We start from the raw sequence: 26,744 nt of genomic DNA on the forward strand, positions 1-26,744 counted from the left end.
TGCGCATTTCTACAATTATTTCTGAACTCAATATGAAAAGCATCTTCATTGTGTTAATGTCAAAATAACCTGACACATTTTGATTGTATACTTTATGATACAGAGTTATATTTTTTTTATTATGTACTGAGATAACATAACAATAAATAATATTTCTATTTCTATCATATTTATTCAGATCGATCATCAAAAGGTGTTGCATGCACAGAGTAAAAAGAGAACTTTTGTATAATCTGACAAAAACAATAGTATGAGGCGCTCAAAAATGTTTTGAAACGTGGAATAGCTCAAAAAAATCTTACTTGGCATATTACATCAGGTCTGACAGACTCTCCAGTCAAATTCACAGCAATAGGGTGACACCCTCCACAAGATTCAACTAATGGGTTTTTCTCTTTCTTTTTGCATAATACATGTGCTCTTTTGAAACTCATGCAACAATATTTTTAGCGCGATCACCACACGATACTCAGCCTTTCAGATCTTTTTATTTAAATTACTTGTCTCCACACGAACTTATAGGAAAAACTAAATTTAAATCTAAACAAATCATGATGGCTGTGAAGCCCAAGTCTCATCCCAGAACACACCAAAAACAAAGGTTAAAAAGTTTGATAATAAACTGCAGCCCAACTGCAACTATTTGACAAATGCTCCAACTTTAGAGACGGAAGTTAACGTGTCCTGTTTGTTTGTGATCCATAATTCACTTCTCATCTCCAGTGAAGCATGCTTTTTACGACACAGAAGATACTGAGAGCAGAGAAGATAAGAGTGTAGATTGAATCACAGCCTTTGTTAAAGGTGTCTTTGTTCATATATTGTGGGATGATTTTTATCACTGGCCTCCCCATGAAAAGACAAGGTATGTTTGTGCTGGACGGCAGTTTGCTTTGCTCAATGCACACTGCAGGTGGCTGAGGGAAGAGGAGAGCTTGTAATGTGGAAATAATAGAAACTGTGGCTTGGTTATACAGACGCTGTTTTTCAGTGTGAAAGGTGATGGCTTGCACAGAAAGGTAAGGAGTTTTTATTGTTTGTTCTTTTATTATTAGCAATGACTTTTTATTGTGACTTTGTATTAACCTTTAATGTTCAGTGTGTTTGAGGGACACTGACTGCATGGTCCATGCAACACAAAATTAAGCCTGTTTTCCTTGAAAGCATAATTCACAGTTGATATAGTTAAACTGTCTTGCTCTGGCTTGAGCTGTCTTACTTTCTAGCAGCTGCTTTGAAAACACTTAGCTGGATCAAGTTCAGAGTTTGTGTGTGTGTGTGTGTGTGTGTGTGTGTGTGTGTGTGTGTGTGTGTGTGTGTGTGTGTGTGTGTGTGTGTGCGTGTGTGTGTGTGTGTGTGTGTGTGTGTGTGTGTGTGTGTGTGTGTGTGTGTGTGTGTGTGTGCATGTGTGCATGAATTCAGACAGACAGGACAGCATCTAGCTGTCAGATGAGAGTGGCTGTGGCCTGTTTCTCTTGTAACACACACAGAAAAGTATTAAATGTGCACAGCTATTTTTTGCATGTATAGATTCAATTATATTTCTTCATACTAATTTTAGTTATTCACCAGTTGCTCGCTCTGGTATAAAGTTGCTCTTATTGTTAACAGCAAAGATCCACTGGCACAATTATCAGTAACATTTTGTCAAGTCTCATGAGGTTTAATTCTTGTCACATTTTGACTATTTGAACATCCCCTCTGGATTTCCAATGAAATCATCTCATCTGGGTAACATATAATGCTGTAAAATCCTTCCTCTAATACACCTTTGAAACGGAATCAACTGTTCCTGGCTCAAGTCCCACCTTCCCACCAAATTTCATGGAAATTCATTTGCGGTATCCTGCAGAAAGACAAACAAACAAGCAAGTCGATTTCAGTAAGTGTGATGTAGTTCCAAAAGTACTTTATTTGGGTTTTTATTTCTGGGGAAAATTGAGGGATCCATTGTGTTGTAATACCATTTTAATAGCTCCATGTTGACGTAAGTGTGACGCTAAACATATTAAAACTCACTTTAGCATTTAATGAAAAGACAGAAGAAAAATAAATTCCAAGCAACTCGCACTGACATGACTCTTCAATCATCTGCTCACAGTTAAGACAGTGAGTGTAAATCAGCACGAGTCCAACATGAGTGGCAGCTGCCGTCACTTCCCACTTAGCTCTGGGATCGTATTCGTTTTTGGGGTAGACAGCAAGAGACAGAAAGGAGGAGACAGACTTAAACAGACTCCAGCCTTCCCTCTTAATGTCTGCTTGTATTGTGGGGAAAAACTCTGGTCAGAGTTTGTGGGCTTTGGGCTCTTGATTAGAAAAGGAAGAAACAACAGAGGAGAGGCAACCGCGCATGAACCTTAAGTGTCCTAAAGAATGAAGGAAGGTTTTAATTTTCCTATTTTTGTGAGTTTCATCTCAAAGGAAAGACCCGGGTAAAGATTTTTAGACTTTTGCAGAGCATGTTGGCCAATTTCTCCTGGGCCTCAGTCACTTCTACCCCACATGTAAATTATACTTTCTGGCTTCTAATGTGCATACAAAATTAAATTACACAGTCACCCACAGGAATCTTGCTTCCTTTGGTCTCTGCTTCTGTGTTTTAATACAGTTAGGCACATTTCTTTGTTCAAGCCAAGTTATAATGCTGAGCAGTTAAATTGGCATAAATTGTCACAGTATTGACATGATTCTGAAGTTCATCGGGTCATCAGGTCCATAAATACCATATATAAAACATTTAAAACCATATTTTTCTGTGCATGAAGTGTAAATCCTGCAACACTGGAATCTTAAAACAACTTCTTTACAATTTCCTACATGAGGATAAGCTCTCTTTGCAGCCACCACAGCATCCTAAACCTAACCCAGAACAGCAGGCCTTAATTTTGTCTAATAATCTCCTTGATTGCACTCTGAGTCAGTTTAAACTTGGTGAACTGTGAAGATTGGCATGCCCTCCATCTCACCCAGTCAATCCCAACCACTTCATAACCACATGTGGAGCAAACTCCTTGGCTAACAAACCATATTTCACCCCTGCACCGCATCAACCGGACCACTTTTCTTTGGTTTCACACTCAGATAGGTTATTTAGGGCAGAATTTACAGTTGTAGCAAATGCTAATGGAAGGCTAAGATGCAGGTTTTAGACATTATTTATTAAGTTATGAAATCTAACATTTAACATGTCTGGGGAAGTTAAAGGATTCATACATTTTTACATCTTTAAGCCAAAAAGATGCAGATTTTTTGTTAGGTTCACACACAGTAAAGCAAACTCTCAGTGACGGATGTACGCACTCCTGTTTTCAGATTCATTGCTACTCATCACACCCCCTCTGAAACCGCGCAGAGGTGGATGTTTTCCATTTTGGTCTGAGGCCAAATGTATTTTCCAGGTTGTCTACTTAGCAAGGTCGAAGACCCGGGGATGCTTGACTCCACTGGTTCCAATCACAGTCCAACCCCCATGACAGCTGCTGCGCGTTAGGACCTCCCATTGACCTCTGACCTCACACTATCCTAAATTCATTCTATTAAAATACCATAATGTGGGGTTTACTGGACTAATTGCAGGTTTTATTTAAACCTATTAGTAGATGTAGAAAGGTGGAGGTGAGGGGTTGCAAAGAAAGGAGTTTTGAAGAGATGTAAGGGGGAGTGTTTGAAACTGAAGGAAACAATTAGTCCAAAACATCTTTGGGTGTGTTTGGCCTTCGGCCACTCTCACATTTTAATGTCAGGAGCATAAAAAGAGCTCAAGTGTTTCCAGATTATTTGCTGTGTTTTCTCCCTGACACATAACTGCTTAGTGAGGCAGTGGTTTTGCTTGCGATAGTTGTATATGTTCATATGAATTAGGGATTATGAGCGGGGAGGTTTTGGAAGTGGTTGCAGTAGCCTGTTGGGAAGAATTATTTTAAGACAGGTCCTCAGTCTCTTGTCATTCGTAGGCCTTTTTGGAAATCTTTGATCTAAAAGCTGTTAGTAGGTATCCTGGTTGTGTGACTCAATTCATGTGCAAGCTTGGGAAGTACAGAAAAGTTGTGACTATCAGCATAATAGTTTCTTAATATTGGGTAAAGGTGAAGCTCTAGGTCGATTCCAGGAGAACCGATCAGTAAACTTTCATTTAATCTTACACATGCACAGTAGAAATGTCCATTCCACATTATTTTCTTCTGAAATAACAGCCTAACTGCTTAGATGCTCAGATCGGACAATATTTCACATATCTTTTCTCGGGTATTTTCCCAGGAGGAGTGAGGCGGTATGTGGGTTCCTTTTTTTACACTTTGTGATCTATACCCCCATCATTCTTTCTTTCTTTCTTCCTTGACATCTCCAGGGCATATGTTCTGAGTAAAACTTGTGGTGTGCTCAGTTTTCCACATTGTCTACTTTTTTGATCCTTGATTCTCATAAATCATCTCCCTAATTTGCTTGAGAATTAGATGGTGCGGGACATGTAGACATTAAGAACAGGACTCAGGGGCGGCGAAAGAACAGAAAGCCCACCCCTTGACTTTACGGGAAATGAGAGCCTGTTCCACAATACTAAGTCTATTTAAAGGAGTTGTCTGGCTGTGGGGCCTTTGCCTCATCGTGCTATGATAACTGCGGTGCATTGTTTTTATTTACAGATAATTAAAACAAGAATAAAAAACCCATTTTCACTCTTGATTTTTATGTCCCTTTTACGAGCACAAGACTGCACTGATTTTTGCACGCATGCAAGTGCACAAAGCCAGTGTGCAGCACAGTGCACACACACTAACCAGAGTGAAACCTAAATCTCTTGTGTACAATTCATATATTACAGCATAATTTATAAGCTATTAAAACGATTATTGGTGAAGTGGATCAAATTCTCCAATTAGGCTTTTAGTGCAACAAGCCAAGACTTTCAGTGTTTATGAGCGGCAGTTAGTCTGCATGTCTCCAGCCTGTCTGCAACCTGATTTTGCAAAAACCTTTTTTTAAAAAGCGCATAAGCACACCTGCTCCTAACCGCATGAAGAAGTAGTGTGTTGTGATCATCCTTGATGAGCTTTATAGTATGTGATGTTACAGCCCTGAGGGTATTCCCATGGCTTGATGTGGATTCACTTAATGTGCAAGTGAAAACTGGTTGGTGCTACAGGATTTACCGTCCCCACAGGGCTCATGTCAGAGAAATTGCAAAACTCCTTTCACGAACTTCAGTTGGACTTTACTTTCAGCCTTGTTCAGAGTAAATAGATTTGGACAGTTCTCACCCGGCGTATCGACGGCTGAAGTAAACAGTGGACTGACGGCTTGACCAGATAGCAAAAGACTCTGGGGCGGATCCGGTCAGGAGTCACTGTCTGGAGTCGCTGCCTGGGTACGCTCACTACAGATGATGGTGGCCACAGTTTTTAAGGTTCCCTTAGGGGTTAAAATATAAAACACTGCAAAAATTTTTAGTTGACATATATTCTGTCCTGATTTACTGCTAGGTGATGATTTTATTCAAATATGCTAAAATACAGTGTGTACAAAAATGTAGTAGGAACAGGTTTGCTGTGGCATCTAAATCTAATGACTAATGTCTAAAGTTAATGTTTTTGATCTCTCTCAGCTGACTATAACATCTTTGTTCTATAGCAGCCCCCGTAGCTAGTCTTATCCACTTGAATTGCTCAGGGCTAAGAACAGCGCAGAAAGTTGGTTGCAGTCTGCAATCTAGTGACATCTAGAGATGATATTTTACCCTATGTAACTTTAATTACTCATTCAGGTTTGTCTGAATGGACCAGGGGATCAGTGTTGTAGCAAGCAAACGACCAGCATATACAGATCATAAATTAGCCACACACAGCAGAGAGCCAAAAACTAACTTCAGGTGGTCCCTTATTCACAAGAGCTTGCCACAACAGGTAATGCCGGCTGTTTGATTGCCAGTTTTTTTTGGGTTTATTTACACTGGATGCAACCTGCAAATGATTTGGATCTCCTCTTGGGAACAAACTGGGAAGCTTTCACTTGTTAGGTGAATATGTAAAGCACTATACTGTGGAGCCACTACAAATAGCACAGCATAAGCCAACAGAAAAAGGAATCCTGCACATCTGTGAAAGAGCGCCTCCTTTTTGTTGTTAGTTTTTTCTTTGTTTGTTTGGGGTTTTTTTGTTTTTTTGAGTTTTTTGCTCATTTACCTTGTGTGACACGTCGTGCCATATAGGTTCCCTACTGACGCTTACACAGACATCACCCGCCTCAGGCAAGGAAAGAAGGAAGCAATTGCCAACCGTTTCCACTGGTTATAGGTTGCAGGGTATTTCCTGGTTACCACTTCACTATTTCTAACTGTCTGGCTGCCTGTTGCAAACATGCAAAGCAACAAAGTGAAATGAAGTCATGTGTAATATTTAGTCTCACTCTCACAGTAAGCTTGAAGTTAAACATGGATGTGACGTACAGTGAAGGTAAAGCTGTTGTTCTGTTGAACATATGGGTTTGTATGTATGTGTGCTCTGGTCAGGTGCTGGTGGTGTCCACCTTCATAATACAGCGTGGGAAACCAAGGTCATCAAGGTCACTTCCTGTTCACTCTGAAAAGGTGCAGAGGTGTATTTTGGGACAGAAGAGTCAGTGGGAATATTTGTGTAGCAGGAAGGATAGGGCTTTTTAGACAGTCATTAAGTCTGATGTTTTCATTCCCAGAAGAATTTCACTTTCTCCTAACTTTTCCCCTTTTTAAATATTTCATGCTCCGCTTTTGGTTATTTTCTCTAAATATGACTATTTGCTTTTATATAATAAGTTATATGTGTTTCCTCTCCCTAATAATTAACCTTTTAAGAGTTTTGTATGGCTCAGATCACTTCAGGCCACTGTATCACTTTTGATGAGTGTTTACCCTCAACTCACTGGTGACTCTGTTCAGCTCTGAGGGTTATCAGTGTGGAGATGAAATTACATATTAGCTGAAGATGGTCAAATCACCAACATTTGATTCCACTCAACACACTCACCTTGGATTACCTCTGTGTTTGTTTGTTTCAGTGCTCTTTGGCTGTTGGTTCAGTCACTTTTTCCTTCAAAGATAATGATTTCTAAATATTTTGATCTAAATAACAGTAGGATTTTTAAGACAAATGTTTTCAGTTACACTTATTACTAGTTATCTGTCTATTTTAGCAAAATTAAGAAGATATACTTTTACTTTACCACTTTTTGCCTGCTAATGACCACCCCAGGACAGCTTTGGCTGCATTTAATGCTGCGTATAAATCTACCCAACTACAGGGCCCTTATGGTGATGTGCAAAAATTAACTTCCTCTTGTGGATTATATAAAGACCCGTAGCTGGTTAGCCTGATTGATGAAGGCCAGTTTTACTTTTGGGAATTTCTCATTAAAATTTGGCCCACTTATAACCCTTTGAATCGAGACTCAAATCTAAGAGTAAAACAGCTCAATTCTCTGACTTGTTTGATGAAAGTTTTAAAAATATTTAAATACTATATGTGTGTGTGTGTGTTGAATATGTTTGTGGTGATAAATGTGCAGCTCAGACCAGTTTTGTAGCTATAAATAACTCCATGCTTGTGGATAAATTGGGGCCAAATTTAAAAACAGCAAATAACCTTGCCCCCCCCCCCCCCCCCCCCCCCCCCCCCCCCCCATAGCCCAATTTTAGCTCCATTGGTGCCTTTATAGCTTGAAACTCAGGTACATATATTTATGACGGCTGTAAAGTATTGCTGCTGTAGTTAATCTCCTAATGACGTCTCTCTTCCTCTGCTACCAGAAAGTCTGGGTTCAGACTTCAGGGACCAGTTGGCAGGAGACAGGAGGGGGGAACGTGGTCGATGATTTTGGGATGCAAATTTTAGGGGGCTAGGGGCTTAAACTAAACTGTGTTTGTGATTGAAAAAGGTGAAAGAGACCGGGTTTCTTCTCTTTCTTTCTTTCTTTCTTTCTTTCTTTCTTTCTTTCTTTCTTTTCTTTTCTTTTTGATGACATGCATGTGACATGGCATATTTCAGACGCATGAGATCTATTACAAGTGAGAGTGCCAGGAAGAAATTTTGCTAATGGGAAACAAATGGGCCACACTTCTGAGCTCGTGTCAATTTTGCAGGCAGTTTGTTGCCATCTTTTTTTTTCTTTTCCTTTTTATATAGACATTCATTTGCAAAGATGCTTTGCATACACCTTATAATAATATTCACCAAACCATCGTGCAGTCTGCTTTTGCATACGTGCTTGTGCACAGGTGAGAGTGTACAGTCATATCATTTATGTGGATATGAGGTTGTTGTTTTTTTAGTACCTGACCCTTCACTTATAGATATAGGATGATGCCCCGGTGACACTGGTACACACCGAGCACAGCAGTTACTGCCTCTTCCCTCTTTCTGTCTCCACTGTCCATCTTCCCTCCTCCTTCCTCTCGCCTCTCCTGGTTGCAGTTGTATTTGTGCGCCTTGGGAAGATTACAAAGAGGTGCTTTGTGAGGGGATGCAGCTGCTGAAATCCGACTAGATCCAGCTGAAGAGAGAAGGGAGCAGGTGGGTCAACAACGCCACCCTGCTGTTCCCAGAATATCAGGCTGCAGAGCTGTGCCTCCCTCCCCCACACAGGCACTCTCGCACAGACAAACACACAGCAACACATGCACACACATCCTCAGAGCACCCCAATCCCAGCCCATTACACACAAACATTATAACATGTCAAAATAAAAACACAGCAACACCCACAAAACAGCAATATGCACATGTCAAAGGACTACCTCTGTGGAAATACTGCCCACTCAAACAAGTGTGTTTAACAAGAATCATTCATGTAGTGGGAGAATTTTGGCAGAAAGTTTGAAAGCTACACAAATTATTCACGCACACACACTTAGTGCTGTGTACTAAGGCCTTATGCTAATTCTAGGTCGCACCTTATGATTTAATTAACAGCAGCAATGACACGGGCAGTCCACGTGCTGTAGAAGGCAGAGGAAGATCCTGTCAGCTTTGTGAAGCTAAGATGTTAACAGGTCAGGATGCTGCCAAAATGTTGGATTTCTGAATCACAATGGGGACATTGGTAAGATGACCCTCATCCGGCTTTGTGCAGCTCAAAAAAAGGGCGGCAGGAGATGGAGAGAGGAAAGGAATGACAGAGAGAAGAGGAAGTCATGCAGGCAAGCGTTCTCGCTCCTGTTGAAGTGGATCAGATGTCTCACCGCCAACCTGACTGCAGGGGACACGATGCTGGACCAAGGTGACATAAAAAGCACAAAATTTACTTTGTTTTTACTTCTTCTTCTTCTTCTTCTTTTTTGTACTGCTGAACTTGAAAAATTCAAATGTTGATGATGTTTCCACTTTCCTTTATCATCTCCTTCTACAGCCTTAATCAGCTCCAGATCCAAATTCTGTACTTTATACTTTATAGAAACACCCACCAAATTATAGATGCATTTTTGTATTAACTTTGCATATGTGTCCTCTCTCCTGTCATGTCCCATAAGCAAGCTTTTTGATAATCATAAAAGAAATATGCTAATAGGATGCAAAGCAGTTGTGCTGCACTGAAAGCTGTGGGCTTTGTGAACTATTCTTCAGCTTTATGTCTTTACTTAATGAGAGTTTTGACGCACGTGGCTCCCTCCCCATTGCCTTGGAGCGCCCAGCCCCCCTTCATGTGTGCAATAATTCAGCCACATTGATGATAAGTTCTTCTGTCCCTCCCTGAAAATGCTTGAATGTCATTTAATACACTAGGCTTTACTCTGAAAGATGCCACTGTCCCACACACTTAGTATTCTTTGCTGTCCCTCACCATATTCGCCACATTTTTGCTTAAGTAAAAACCAGCAACTTTAAAATTTCCTTCAGCTACTTCTTCCACTTCTCAAAACAAAAACAAAATAAACGTAAGCTGGCAATATGTCACCAAAATAATCCGTATTTCTTTCCCTCTATTATGTCTAAATGACTTCATTTTTTTACGGGTCGGTTATCGTCCACAATTCACGTAGCTTTATCTGTGGGTACACTTGAGTTCAGTGACATGATATCCATCACAATTCTGTCACAAGCACCCCACAGACCTCTCGCTGCCTCGTGCGCCAGCGTGGAAAATGCGGGTCCCACTGTTCGTGCAGTGGTTCAGGTTGTTATTCTTTTTTCTAATATGTCATCCCGGTTCATGTGATATCGAAGAAACAACACATTCTGGGTCATTGTGGGTTTCTTTCTTGCTCAGATAACAGTTTGTGTGGGAGAGTGATCGCCATTAGAAGGTGGATCTCTGAAAATGCAGACTCTCAGCCATCTGGAGTTCCATCTCTACACATGTTTTAGAGTGTGGGAAGCTGCAAGAGTGTGTCACTGGTTTATATCAAATCACTAAATATTTCATCAACTCTGTGCTCAGTCGTGGGTGTGTGGAAGTTATTCTTTGAGTGGTTTTCCTTTTTTTTTTTTCTTGTGGCCAATTACTCTCCCATCGCTGTCATTTACCTTCATTTACATCAATTCATTTGTCATATTAAATTTGTTTAAGCCATGCAATCTGTGTCCAACCCACGTTTCTGGAGTTTGACAAAATGAAGCCATATGCTGTTGATGTGGTACTAATCAGATGCATTTAGCTTAGCGCTGTCTAATGTTAACCAACTCTAGGCAGCAGCAGAGGATGAGCCAGCTCCTATCTCTCTTCCATATCTTTGCTATAAGTGTAATGGTCCACACATTTCCTAGTGAAGCACTGGGCCTGATTGCCGTCATTCTCACATCTGCTTCCTGGAATAGCAGTGGGGAAGTCTCCAAAGAGCTCCCAGTGGAGTGTGGGGCATGTGTGCTCACATATGAGGCGAGAGTTTTGAGACGGGGGCTTGCCAGTGTGGTTTATTTTCAAAGGGTTGTGCTGAGGATGTGTTGAGAGGTTGAGGAGTAGAGAGAGTTCTCTGCACTCTGGTTTGGGTTTCACCTCCCCGGGACACAGCTGGGGAGTTTAGGTTAGGAACCGGGGGATGGGCCCGCAAGGATTTTGTGTTTAGACCAAAGCACAAACAATAGAAAATTTTATTTTCTGTGTGTATTTTAGAGCGACAACAAATAGAAAGTGCGCAGCCTTGTTCGTAATGTTATAATCTTACTGTGAAATGATTACCTAGTTCTTTTTGACATTTCTATGAACTGGTACACATAGTCTGAAATGAGAAAAAAACATGCAAACAACTAAACTGAACTCCAGCAGAAGAAGGAAGTAAATTATCCACACCAGTGCTACCTAACTGTCATATTTGCACCATTCATTTCCCTATTTTTCACCAGCCACAGTAATGTGGGCAGTGATAGGCATCGCTCCAAGTGGGCCACTTTGCATTAAAAAAAAAAAGCTTTGGCAATATGGAAAATGCACAGAGGTAAACTGAACTTATTTGCTTATTCAAAGCTGTCACTCTCTCTTTTCTGGGCCGCGTTCTCCAGCAGTCATAGCAAACTGGAAAGTTTTGAATGCAAAATAAGATGCAAAACAAAAAAATTTGCATCACTGTACAGTTTCAGTACAGAGCTGCCTAGCCTCATATGTTAAACAGAGACATTATTTAAGATGGTGTATTTAAGTATTTAGGGTGATAAATGTCTAACTGAGTGTTCAGTGCAATCTTGAGTAAGTGGAGCATGTACTCTCATTAAGCCAAGTGTGCTCCCAGAAATGTTTTCTCTGTAGAAAAAATCACTTTAAAGGCGTCACAAGCAAGATCACTGCACGCAGAGCAACTTGTTGACTATAAATTTGAACTATATTAGTTTAAATTTAGTGGGCAGTTACTGAGTGGGATTATTTTAAATGTCTTTTGTGCTCATCGTCTGCTTGTCAGTACTTGTTTTTCCTTTCAGCTGCAATTCTGATTCTTTTCCACACTTTCATTTTTAAACTGTAAACATCCTATTTTACGCCCACCTCTGGGTTACTGCTGCCTTCTTGTACTTTATGTTGAGAATACATATTGGAAAGCAGACAGACAGCATGTCTGGATTTTTTCCCCTCCCCTTTTTAATGATTCTTACTGTTTCTCTGCATTTGCTGCATGGTGTTGCCTGCCAAACCCCGAGAGTGCCACAGTGTGCTGCTAGCTGCTGGTGTTTTTTCAATCAGGCTGGTGCGGACCTGGGAAGCATTGTCCGTGCCTTGTGGAAATTCAGGTGCCAAGAATATAATTTTCCTTAAGTGCTTACAACTGTAAAAACCAACGCTGAGACTGAAAGCAATTGCAGATCATTTAAATTGGAGAAAAGGGTGAAGCAGCAAGTTCTTTAGTTTTTGTAGAACTCGAGAAACATTATGCAGTCTGTCTAATATATGTTTCATTTAAATGGTTTAATTTTTAACTTGGTAATTTATGTTGGCTGTGTGTGATTCCTCTGGGGGAAATGCCACTGGCTGTGGTTAAACCGAAGACTACAATTTGTAGGTGTATTGGGCTTTCATATCAATACTAATTTACCAAAGTAAAATATGGAATGAAAAGGACAGCAACAATCTAGTCTTTAACATCTGCCTATGGCTGTCACTTGAACTGATTGCCTCTGTTTAAACTAGTCTGTATGACTGTCTATAGCCTGGTTTTTCTTTGCTTAGAGGTGAACTTATAACTATGTTCTGTTTTGGCTCAGCAGGAGTTCATCACCCAGACTATGTGAGCATGACGTTGCACCTGTCAGAGAGGAAGGCTTCAATCATTTCTGTAGGCTGTAGCTAGGGAGAGCCTTCGGTCAGAGTCATCTTCCGGCCTCAGGCACGCCTGAATTTAATCATTTTTATTATTTTTTTAAAATGTTTTAAGTACAATAATGATAGAGAATTTCCCCTGTGATTCCCACGCCTTCTCACTGTTCCCACCGCTCCTTGGAGCTTCCCCTTTCCAACACTTTTCTATCTTTTTCAGACATCAGAATATTTCTCTGTTTTCCCTCTTAACTCATCGGACTATTAGTAGGATGATTACAATCTGATTCATATTTGCTGACTCATCTCTGCTGTTCTTGGGATTAGCTGGCTTGCCATTGGCTCCCTCAGGTCCGAAAGAGTGGAGAAGGTTTCTCTGGTCTCTTTCTTTCTCCGTCTTCCACCGTATGTTGAGTCATTCTCTGGGAAAAGCAAATCAGCGCTCCATAGAGATTACAGAGAATACGCTCTCCAGTTCTGTTGACGAAGGGTGAGGTTCTTCTTCTTCTCACCTCTTGAGGCAGGACCACACAGCATGTGAAAATCTGCTCCGCAGACACACCTCGGTTTCCATGTGCAATAAAACATACATGTTTTCCCACAACGAATTGCATCACATGACAAATGAGAGATGCAGACTCATCCGCGCTTTGTTGTGGGAATAACCTCAGAAATAATTCAATTTGTGCATATCTCAGGAAACAGGTAACAAATGGAAGACGGTGGCACTGCTGCAATCTAAACAACTGAAAGCAAATAGACATTTTTCCTGGAGTTCAGCAGCATTAGTATGTCAATTTTTTCCAAACAGAAAAAAAACTTCTCCTATTAAAATCAGATGTGGATGTCAGGAGCCTACCTCAGTTACAAAACTCGCGAACACCAGTCTTTTTCAGTTGTATATGTTTTCTGATTTGTTTTCAGTTCCAGGAAGCTGCTCCAAATTTATATTACGTCGAATTTGGCCAGGCAGACTCAGATTGAATTTTGTAAAGTCATTTGTGTTTGCGTGTAACTAATTGCATTTGGTCGGCACATTCAGCCGCTTCATGTTTGTCAGTAATGATTCGAAGTGACCACCATGACATTCTTTGAAAATTCAAACCCTCGATTTCATTGAACTAATCTCTTTATACCTTCCACATTGTTCATTTTCCTTAAATAACTGTAACCGCTGAAGCAGCCCAATTACTGCAGCCAGTAATACAAAATCTTAGAATTTCTAAAGGTCTCTTTTTGCAGCTTTCTTTGTTGAAAGAAAACTGAGAAACCAACTTTCTAACAAGCAAAGAAGCAAAGGCCATCTCTGGTGTTTTTAGTGCTTCAAAATAAAATAAAGTCACAGTTTAAATGAATTCCCCATGACACCATTAGAGACCAAAAAGTGTCTTAGCCACCGTTACACAACTTTCTTTTAAAGTGGGAAGTGTAATGGAGGTGGTAAAAAGGAAAATAAGCATAAAAATATCACAAATACCATGTAATTGTGTATTAGACATGATGTACACTAAACCACTGTGGGTGTGATGGTGAAGCAGTGTTTAACATTTGACTTAAAATCCAAATAATGTGATTTTAGTTGGAGTTTTATGGAGTTTTATGTCCCAAGTGAATCGTCAATAAGCAGTTATTTCAACAGATCTCTACTGAAGAGTGGACTAGGCATGAAAAGGAGTGACTGCCATCATCAGGGTGCTTCCATTTATAGCCACCACCTCCTTATTTTTTCACTTTTTCTCTTTCACGCCTTTCCCTGTGTGTCTTTTGACCCCGTCCTTCACCCAAGGGACAAGGCTGAAGTGGCACTTCTTGAGTTTTGTTTCCTAAATGGGCTTGTTTGTTGTGTCTAGTGTCTGAGCTTTTGCAGGGCTGAGCTGAAACATAATATAATGCTGCACTGGGCACATGGCAAGTGGTGGTTTTTGGGATCCTCTTAGTGGCTGGTGGCTTTTTAATTCTGGACACTGCAGACTTCTTGTTATGGGCAAAGACTTCTCATCATGGGAACATGGTTTTCTGGCTTCCTCTACCAACTGTGACCTAAATTTTCCTTAAATACAGCTTACTGTCTTAAGTTTTAGTTAGTGAGATAGAAAACTTGTTGAAACGTTAGTAACAAAGAAGAGCATTATGGTTAGAAACTGACTGCGTGAATAAACATTCTACTACTGTTGGCTTTAACCCCCAAAATCTATCAGATTTTCTAACTATAGAATCAAGACCTTATCTCAAAGCGCTCATCTTCTAACATCCACATAAATTCACTGGCAAATGCACAATAATTCCTTTTTTTGTTTTTATTTTTTTGCATTTTTTCTTAAAATTCAGTTAAAAATTGGGCTATATCTGGAATCAAACTTGATAATCGCTCTTTTGTGAAGCCCGTTTTAGGGAAAGGCCACATGATTGCAAGACACCTAAATAAAATTCAGTTTGTTCATTCAATCATTCATTCATTCAATAAAGGTGGCGGTTAAGAGTCTGACGCTTTTTTTTAATTCATGAGGAAATGGTATGATCTGCTTGGATCATACCATGTGAGGTTAAAGTGTGTTTCCTTGGTTAAAAAAAAAAAACATTTTCACGAATCTCTGCTGCAACATCCAGATGTTGGGATCAGTATTTGGCATAAACATGAAAGCATGTATCAATGTTTCCGTGCTGCTGGTTGTGGTATAATGTTCCAGGGGATATTTTTTGGTACATTTTTCATCCAATTGTGCATCAATTAAACACCACAGCCTACCTGAGTATTGCTGCTAAAAATGTCCATCCCTTTATGGCCACCATCTACCCATCCTGTGTTCACTGCTTCCAATAGGATAGCATGCCACGTCACGTAAATCATTTCAAAAAAGGCTTTTTGATCATAACCATAAATTGAATGTGCTTAAATGGCCTCCAAAGCCACCAGATGTTGATCCAATAGAGAACCTTTGGAATGCAGTGAGAGATTCACATCATGGATCTCTTGATGGGAAAACCACCAGTAGCTACTTGATGCTACTACGTCAATATCAATATAGGCCAAAATCTTTTATTAAGGCATTAGGGACTTGAGGCAGTTCTTAAGTCAAAAGAGGGTCCGACCCAGTACTAGTTCATTGATCGATGACTGTCTTGAATTGGATTGAGCATTGCTGAATCACTATTTCATGACAGCATTGTATCACAGTGTATCGCTAATCTGTAATTCCTCCTTATGAGTGTTTCCTATGATAGATTTCCGTGGCTGTGTTGTGATGACACTTTAACAGCAGCTTCTTCTGATCGACTGCTACTGTGGCTTCCTCCATCTACCTGATAGGCCACGACGCACACACACAGTCACACAAAATACTGTGGGTCCCCTGGTCTGGCTGGGCTGTGGGTAGCTTGTAACCGAAGTGTTTTATTAGCAACTGGTCCAACACAGCTAATTGCTTCCTGAGGGAACTGCCTCCCTTCGCTCAGTGAATGATGAACGGCCCACATTATGTGTCTCGACAACCTTGACAATTTTTTTTTCTTCTTGGTCACAAAACTTTTTATTACACTGCGCTGCCACAAATCTTCAGTTTAAACATTCCTTCAAACCACTTTTAATTGTGAAGCAGTTAAAGCATTCAAAAATGATTTTGTTGCTCTAATTAATGTTAAACAGTACATATATATATATATATATATATATATATATATATATATATATATATATATATATATATATATATATATATATATATATATATATATATATATATATACATACATATATATATATATATATATTCCACAGTATGTATCCATGTAGATAAATCTCACCAGTTTTTCATTGTGCATTACACATCAGCACATCCTCAGACAGCTACACAACTGCACCCTTCTACAAATTTTATTGAAACTTGAAAAGAAAACAAGATCAGATTTGAATATTCGGTTACTACATTGCTTTCCTTGGTCAGTTTTTCTGTTGCCTATAAATATTAGTACCGTGTGTATGTTTCTTGTTTCTAAACTAGGTCATTCAGATTCAATAGAAGTTGTTTTTTGGGTGTAATCATATTTGTCACTTACTTCTTTCAAAAGCCTTTTATCTTCCCTTTCTGGAGTGAATACGTTTCTTTTTTCATAATCACTTGCTCAGACTATTAGCTTGAACAGATATCTTCTCTGTGATTCATCATTGTGTGCGTTTGTGCACGTGTTGTCTCATGACGTCACTATATATTGGTGGGCTAAAACCATGCATCATCTGGTTTTTGACCTGTTACTCCCAAAAAGAAAATCCCCAATATATGTTTGATCATTTAATGCGTGTGTGGGTTGACATCAGATTTGTGAGGGCTGAGAACTTCTCTTCTTTATTTTCTTTGTGTGTGTGTGTGTGAGCATGTGTGCGCATGTGTCTGCAGATATTTATTTAAAATATGCCTTTTCATCCTCTCTAAAGCTTTGTTCTTGAAAATCTTAATTACAAATGCCGAATTTCTGGTCATAAAAAAGCTCTTCTTTCTGGGCTCTTCTTGTTGCATGTTCTTGTCTCATATGTGTCTTTGATGATGCCATTGGGAGCTATGAGATGGGTTTCAAAAGGCTGCTTTCCCAAACAGGATATAGATGATGTGTAGGCCCATGATCTCTGAAGCAAGGATCAAATGGTGTTCTTCCACCCCCTGTGGCTCCCTCCATCTCTATAGGGTGGAGTCCGGATGGATGGCCTGAGAAGGAGGAGTGTGCTTTAAGGTCAAATTGTCATAGCTCCATCACCTTTATTTCCTCTGGTTTTCATAATATGTACAGTCATCTGAAAAACAGATGATGAGGTAGTACTGTTAAAAAACAAAGCATACCCTTACTGCTTCCATTGTAAGTTTTAGCCAGATACTGCTCATCAAATGGATTTGATCAACTAATCATCAGCAAGAGTGAGCATGTCTACAAAAACAGAGGTTTGGCAATTTGCAGTGTGAAACATTGAGGTCTATGTAACATAATGTTAAAATATTGATAAAAACTTTACAAATGATCAGAGGTCAGACTGTGCAGTGTTCACAGAATCTGCAAAACACCCAAGAGCTACATGTCAGACTCTACGGACCTCAGCTTACAACTTAAAATGTTAAAGTTCATGACAGTACAGTTAGAAAAAGACTGGTTGAGTAAGGCTTGTTTGGATTGGTTGCCAGGAGAAAGCCTCTTCTCACTGTTTGCATCTGAACAAATGACAAAAGTTTTAGGCTAATGTCCTTTGGATAGATGGGAATCAACTGGAGATGTTTGGTCACAATACACAGCACCATATTTGGTGGAAACCATACACAAGAAACCATACACAGAATTATAGGGGAGGTGATGATTTGGCTTGTTTTGCATCTACACGACCTGGGCACCCTCCCTTCATTGAGTCGACCAGGAACTTTTTATATCAAAGTCTTCAAGAGTCAATTGTGGTGCCATCTTTACAACTGCTAAACTTTTGACCAAAACTAGATCGCGCAACAGCACAATGGTCGCAAGCACGGCAGCAAATCCACAGAATGGCTGAATGAGAAAAGTATTAAGGTGTTGCAATGACCCAGTCAAAAGTCAGGCCTAAACCTGACTGAAATGCTGCACATAAACAAATGACCACGAGGATCAATGAACTGAAGCAACTTGACAAAAAAGTAGGCCAAAAATCCACCACAACAATGTGAGAGATTGATAACGTCAAGGTGGTTCTACAAACTGTTCAAACATGGGGTGTACTTAGTTCTCACAGGACTGCATAGATTCCTGTGAAAACTTCCTTTTTCACATGACTATGAAATCCACATTGTCTCATTCCTGATGTTTTTTTTAAAGGGAGTGTTCACTCCAAAATTAAATTTACATGCTTTTCCTCTGGCCTATAGCACTGTTTATCTAAACTGCTTGGGTTGCCTAGTGTTGGATATTTTGCCTGTAGGAAGGAAGGAAGTTAAATGACACTTGCTTGTCAAAGTACAGAATTCTTTTTTAATTAAATCAAATAAAATAAAATAAAATAAACATCTTAAAACCCTTTCAATACCAGGATACTAAAAAAAACTGATTCCATGGATGTAGTTGGTTGGCCAGTTTCAACCAACCTACATTCACCAACCAAAAGAAGTGTGCAGCTTGCTGATGTTACGATGCAGCTGAGAAAAATGGCGTCACTAGCTTGAATGCATGCTTTGTAAATGTGTTAATTTGCAGTCTGACAACTGCAAGATAAGCTGTGTTATTTTAAAGAGAGTGCAGACATCTCCACAGCACATATCCCAAGACTGGGGAAACTCCATTATAATCTAGTTGGATAAATACCACAACAGACCAGACGAAAAACATGAGCAAAACTGATTTTGGGGTGAAATATCTTTGAAACCAAATCATATCATCTTTCTTCATCATTCGGCACCTCGTTTTGACCCCTACACACAGAACTCTTTAATTATTGTCATAGTTGCATATATAATGGTAAATCATGGCTCTGAAGCCATGTTCAGTCAAACTGTGGTGACAAATGCATATTTCTGGTTTGGATTTGGAAGGAGCCCTCCTGTGTCTTTTCTCTGAAGTTCAGAAACGACTTCAAACACAGAAATACGTTATTGACATGGATTTCTTTTGTACCGTTTCTTTTCAGCATTTCTTTCCATAAACATGACTGAATCTGAGACATCTGTCTCAGTGTGGACTCATCAGATGGATCTGTCCTCTGCAGTGCACTCAACATGTGTTTCAGCATTTGTGCAGCTATTGCTTAACAGAGGACAGTGGCACTAGAACTGGCACTGACATCAGGAGCCGTAGAGCAAACGCAAAGACTCATTTGGTTCAGACAGATTTCTCTGCCCAGTGTGGTGGCAACACTTTGGGCAAAGCAATGGGATGTGGCTAATAGGAAGGAGACGGGAGGAGGAGGAGTCACTTTTGCATTAGCAGAATCACATTTTGAGATAGATGCAGCATTCCAGGACCTCTTTATTTGATTACTATAATGTCATAAATGCAAGAATGTACTCTGATAAATGGCAAAAGTAGCTGATGAATTAGTTATTCCCGTCAGCAAATACCCACGCTGGCTTGCCCTCCCTGTCCTCATCCCACGGGCCACATTGCCTCCTCAATCTGCAATATGGAGCATAATTATACTAATTTCTCTCTATTGCATTAGCAAGGGCCTGGAGAAAAGAAAGGCTTTCTTTCTAAGCAGGAGTCTTGACTATGCAGTCAGCCTCCTTCCATGCACCTCAGAGAGCAAGTACAGGGGGAGGCAACATGACCTCTGGTCACCCCCCACCCCCCTCCCAACACACATACACATAACCACCCCTTCATTTGCCTGTACTTCCCTTGCTTGCTTCATTCCCCCCAACTCTTGTCTCTTTTCCTCATTCTGTGTTTTGTTCCCACTGACAGCTTCATCTGATGTGAAATGAAACTTTAATACTCAAAACACAAAAGTGTTTCTGGTACTTGTTAAAATAAAAATTTAGTCTTAGTGTGTGTATTTCCGTGTGTGTATGCATTTGATGTTTCCTTTTCTGTCCTTAGAGGAAGAAATATGAAGTTTTAGTGGCTTGTTTTTATATGCCCTTGAAGACCTTTAACTTTTGTTTCAGCTTGTGTTCAAACAGTCCCACTCCATTAGAAATGTGTCCCTGCTCTATCATAGCAAGGCATTATTCCAAACAGCATAAATTCACATAAATTCATAGCAATCATAACATTAAACTCAAAGCTGGAAAATCTTTTTAGCTGTACAGCTGTTAGGGTCAGTTCTGAAAATGTTCTATTACTTTAAAATTGTCAACTACACCCTAGTCTCACATTAGAAACTATATTTTGAATTTAAATTTTGCTTTAGTGGATAGATATTTATACGAGCAAAAAATGATTTAAAAAGATTATACAAAGATACAATTCCTTCTTTCTGTGTTTCCTCCTTAAGAAGAACCAGTCCACCATGACCAGGTCACATCAGATCAGCCTGGTGGATGAGGGACTCTGGGGGACAGTGGGGTGCTGGTAGTGGGAACGCTGCCTCAGTTATGAAAGACGCCATTGTCCTATCTGGCTCGCCAACATAGAAAATGAATAAATCAAAGTGGAGAGATCAAGAGTGGAGGAGAAGAGGGGACGGTGAAAGGGGGGGGGGGGGGGGCTATCTGACATCTGCATTTTTAAACTGGGCATTGAGCTCTGGAAGAATGTTGTTATCATCCACCCGCAATTGCTACAATGGTGAAGAATTCTGCATCGCATTATAGCATGTTCAGACATCTGAAAAGCTCTAAATCCCCTCTTTGCCTCACACTCCCTACACCCATGAGATGGGGGTTCTACTTATAACCAGACTGGTATCAAAGTAATCCCTGTTTTGTGGTCATGCCTTTGGTTTTAGGCTTTTTGTAAAGAATAGTCAAAAAAAATAAAAAGAAATTTTTTCAAATGTATATTTTTTTGTCCATAGATGCTATGCATTGTGAAATAATGGAATTACTACAAAGTTTGTTAGTGTAAATAGGTTAAAGTGGAGGTGATTTATATCCACGAGTCTGTAATGATCAATCAGATAGGTCAGCCAGGATGGTTGCAACAGATGCTATTTTTGCCTCCATATCAAGCAGTTGCAGTGATGCATGCAGACACAATTCTATTTCTGTTTATTTGATTGAGGGATTAGATTTGAAATCAAACAGCAGTTTTCACTGATAATGCATTATTTGGCGTTGGTGCTTTTAGTACCACAAATAGATAGCCTTTTCAGCGGATAAAGCTAACAAGACTTGGATTCATCCATTGAGAATCGTGCTAATGCAATCATCAGAACTCAATATAACTGAAAAAATGTGACTTTCTGGTCAAAAGATCAAAGGATGAACATAGTGAAGTAGCAAAGACAATTTCTTTTTTAAACTCTAGGTAGCCATGACTGTAATATATTTCCAATCTAGCTGAAAAATATTACATTTATTCTTTTTTTTTTCAGTCTCATGCCCTACTCACGGCAGTATTTGCATGCCTTTTTTGTGGATTTCCCATATTTAGCTCACTTTAAGCAACATCAGCAGTTGCTGCTAATCCTGGGGTTTGCAGAGCATATGAAATCCTTCCAAGTATAAAGCAAAGTCCTTGCCGTTAGACATTTATACTGAATTCAAGGTCAAGTTCAAAGGGTTTTTTTTATTTTTTTATTTTAAAAACTAAAATCCCTTATTTATAGCATGAGTCTACATCTGTGATAGATTCAAATGTGAGTACAGTATATCACTAGATTTGTATGTGTAGCATTTTGGGGGATATATTGGAGAATTGTTCATTTTCTTGTCTTCATTTCTAAGAGGGGGAAAGACTTTATACAATATAAATGGTTACATGTCAGTGAACTGTCACTGTCTGGTCACTCTACTTGTGAGGGGCGCACAGGGCAGCCAGTCAGTCACCCAGCCTCTGCCTGACCTCTCCAGTTGCACAGCCAGTCCAGACCAGTATACTGGTAGATCCCTTTAACAGCAAGACAGCAGCTGGCTTGCTGATTCAATTCAACATTTAACACAGTGGGACTTTGCTACTGCCTTCAGTCCCAGGTGTGTGTGTGTGTGTGTGTGTGTGTGTGTGTGTGTGTGTGTATCTGTGCGTGTGCATGTGTGCATAAATGATGACCACACAATGGTCGCCCTGTGTGACCCTGTGCATCTGTGTCTGCCCGGACAAGCTCCACTGTCCTGCCTGCCGCTGCAGTCTCTCTTCAGTGTTGACGGCATGCTACAGGTGCCCCGCACATCTGGTGCTTCACACGACCAAACACATCTGCTGAGGCACTGATAAGTTAAATTAGGATGGCCCTCAAAGGAATACACTATCAAAATCGGCAGGAACATAACAGAATGCTTTCAGTTGCTACTCTAAGACGTGAGAGAAGTTAAGTGACTTTTTTTTTCTTTTGCTGGACCACAAACGGATTCATTATTTGACCAGGCCACAAGTTCATGACCAGACCTCTGCTCATTAATGAAAGACTGTGTTTGGGGCGGGATTTTGAACAGTCATCACACTGTTATTTCATCTAACACCCCCCTCCCCCCCACACCACCACCATCTTTCAGTACCAAACACATTCTGCACATAATCAATGCTCTGTCTAACAGCAACCTCTGTTTGCTAACTCTGGACAGGCAGAAAAGTTTGGTTGAAAGAAGCCATTTATAGATGTTTTTGTACGCTAAGAGAATATTTGTGAATCATTTGGCTGCTTCTGAAACACAGTGGCACCCTACAGTTGTAGCTGCTCATTTGTGCTTCACTCTGCATACTGCTGTTCAACACATCTTGGCTGCAAATTAGAATATAAACCACTCGCTGGTCGCAAAATAAAAAAAAAAGCCCAGCCCAGCCCAGCCCAGTTATGCAGTAAGCTATGCAAATAAATCATGTAAGTTAGTTTCATATTTCTAACAAATAAATGCAACAGACAGATCATCATCTCTGATGTGTCACACTGAAATGCAGACCAAAGGTTAAGCTGTTCACAGGTGCACTTCCTCCTTCACCTGCATGAATATTTGCATGAATATCCAATGAGGAACCATCATCTGCGCCACCTGTCATAGTGATCAGTGAGCAAAGCTTGTTGCATGCTTGGTGTTTAATCTCTTCCTCATTAACCTGTGGAACAGGTTTCTTTTTTAAGATACCAGAACTGCTCGGAGAGAAACTCTTATCATCATGTTTAAATGATTTGTCCAAGCTCAGATCACTTTAAAGGAAGTTTTTGCAGCATCGGTAACAAAATGTACGTTGTGTTTTAGGTTGTCATGTCGAGGGGGCTAAATATCTTTACAGAGTTACATTATGAGGGTGCTATTTTATGCAGAAGATATATTAAAAGGTATTATTAGGTTAAGATTTCAGTTAGGGTTGGTAAAAGTTAGGGCTAGGCAAGCAGAAGTTATGGTTGAGGTTAGTCGAAGTGTCCAACGAATTCATATCATTCATCATGTCCTGTGAAGTCATGAAAACAAGGCTTTTTATTCGTCTATGTTATTGTAAGTTCCAGGTTTGGTAGGTCAGGTCAAAGGACCTGACAGTTTGCTGGTGGAATACAGCCTCTAGGCTAGTGCAAGCCCCTTCTCACTCTGGGTGGCCTGTGTTTACGAGTTCCAGGAGCAGGTCATCACTGTGCTGAGAACATGGTCTGTGCAAGGGGACTGTTATTGGGTCATACCCGGAGGAGCAACCAGGAATTTTTTTCCTCGCTGTGCACGTCTTAATGTGTGTGTGTGCACACTGACTGATGTGTGTTGATTCAGACTTCCTGTGTGCAACAGTGCGGGGGAACTGGAGGTGGGGGGGGGAGCTGACCCTCGACCCTGACCACATGTCCCAGTCTGTTGGTTGATCATCCACACTTCCGCTGTGCAGAGGCTCTTTGGGCTAAAGAAACCTCCAAACTCATCAGCACCACTGTTATGATAAGGATGATCAGCAGCATTGTGCAAGTTCACACTTCAAAATAGCTAGTGAAATGTTTCATCACACTGAATAAAACTTTAGACTCTAGAGCCAATGTTGACAGTCAAAAAGCAAACTGGTTCACTTTTATGTTTTTTAGCTGTTCTCTTTCAGTATTTCTCCACATATCCATCAGTACTGTTTCCAGTCATTCCTACTACCCAAACAACTATATAGTCACAGATTTATAAATTAAAAAAAAGCACAACAAAATGCAAGTATATGTTTTTATCATCTAAACAATGTAAATGGTGCTGGTGTACAAATTTAATGCAGTTACTTCTGTTGGATCAGGGTGTCGTCCTTTATTATTATTTCCTGCTGTCGTCGGTCTGTGATTGATGACACCAAGTCAATAATGGATGTTTCACAAGACTCTTCAGATGCTTCTTCTCATGGAGTTGTTTGAAACTCAATTGCTGATGTGGCTGATGCAGAGAAAAGTTTGAGTGCTTTACTAAAACTTTCTGGGAATGTTTTTCTAACAGTATAAGTGTAAACGGCATGTTGGATTATGGATTTTCCAAATTACCTCTTAAGAGCTACATATGTAATAGCCATTCCATTTTGTGAAGCCATGTTGAAAATCAAATGTTTGTAGTGTTAGAGGTCATGCTTTACAGTCAACTTAAAGGCCCAATGTCTCAGAGAAGCGAGAATGAGAGATTGTCTTTTTAACTCATCTCCCCACAGCTCATGTGAATAAGGTGTGAAAATTAGCTTGACTGGTTCCAAAAGTTAGGCAGTACATAATAAAGCAGCACAGATGTTGGAGGGGAATCTGACAACCTGACACGCAGTTTGGATAGTCCATAAATCCCGCTTATGTTTCAGCTCCCATGGCAGTGCCTGTCTGACAGTTGTGTGTCAGTGCTGTTAGACGGTTTTCCACCAATTTGCATGGTGAGTCACACACACTGTAGCTTGTAGCACAGCATATTTTGTCACTTTTTCTTTGTCACTCCCACATATATATTTTTTACTTTCTTGGGTATTTGTAACTTTAAACTTTATATATTTTAATATTTACCAGCCAGATAGCATAGCAAAGTCATTTGGTGGGTAGTTGGTGTTACAGGTGTTGGACAGATGTTGTTAAAGGAACTGTATTAAAACTGTGCTCAAAACACTTTTGTAATTTTTTTAGGTGTGTAGTGTGTTTAATGGATGATATCTAGCTTGGGTAAAATGGTGCTACTAATAAAAGTAATGGATTTTTAGACTGTTTTAGAAGATACTCCGAGAGATTTTACAGAAGTTTCCAACATATGCTGACAATTAATAATATACTCGAAGCGCAAGGTGGGTTGGGATCTGCCAAGCGAGTTAGCATAGCTTCCTGGCTAGCTTGATCTATTTCTTTTTAGCTCCTTAAGGTGACAACAATTAATCATACTGTCAAATACAGTAAATGTTTTCCAATAATAGGTCTACGTGTTTATTTTTAATTTAAAAAAAAAGTTTTTTCCATTCTGAACTTTTTATCTGTTTTAGCCATTTTCAAACCCCGTGTTGATTTTTCAAATACGAAGACGTTAATAATCAACCACGATGCTTGATCACTGGAGACCTTTTAGCCCCCCGGTTTCCCTGGGAACATGCTCATTCCTGTGCTCTCACTCACACAGCAGTAGTCACTGGCTCAGGTCAAACCAACCACAAGGCTTCCTTTGACTACGCCTAATGAGAAGACTATGGTACAGGATTGCAACCAACATAGAGAGGTTTACATCCATTACTTTTCTGCTTATTGGCGAGTGAATCACAGATTATCCAATTATGTACATCTCCGCTTTCCAAGGATTATGCCCACTCCCATTAGTGCACACTATTCTATTAATGTAGTTAAATACAGTTAAATTGTGTAATCACAGAGGCTGCAATTAGTGCAGTATGCTTGTCAATAAAGGGCCTAGTATGTCTGCTGGCAGAGTGCGCTCCCCCTACGACATCCCAATTACTGTAATTAAATGTAGGGGTCTGCATTTTAGTTTATTCAATTTATTTCGACTTATTGGCCCTGGCATTGACTGATGGGTGAAACAGCGGTGGTGTTTGGCTTAAACAGAGAGGGATCTAGTACGATGTGTGAGCAAATTGTCCTACAACTGCTAGGACAATCCACCCAGAAGGTCAAAGGGCAACACATATACAATCAAATGTTTCAGACACAAACACCAACGTTCATTTGCTTTCTTTCCTGAATAATATTCCATGTTTTTCCTTCAGAGCCTGAAATTTGCTTATGTGCAAAGCCAACATTTGTAGGTTGTGGGAGTGTGTTTGGAGTGGCATTTACTGTGTTTATTTGGTCAGGGGTGTCAGACAGATTAGCTGGTGTGTTACAGGTGCTATAAAAGTTGTTGCTTTGGACACGGCTCATGAACAGCATAATGACTCCGGGTTCATGTTAATCTCACCCTGCCTGGCTCCATCTTGGGCTGCTGGACAGTTTAGTTGCCAGGCTCAGCCTAAGCTAAGATGACGCATAGAACAGGACAGCGCTACAGCATTACGCCTACTGGCACAGGTTGGGG

This window comes from Astatotilapia calliptera, chromosome 4 (genome assembly GCF_964374335.1).
Source record: "Astatotilapia calliptera chromosome 4, fAstCal68.1, whole genome shotgun sequence".
Taxonomy (NCBI): Eukaryota; Metazoa; Chordata; class Actinopteri; order Cichliformes; family Cichlidae; genus Astatotilapia; species Astatotilapia calliptera.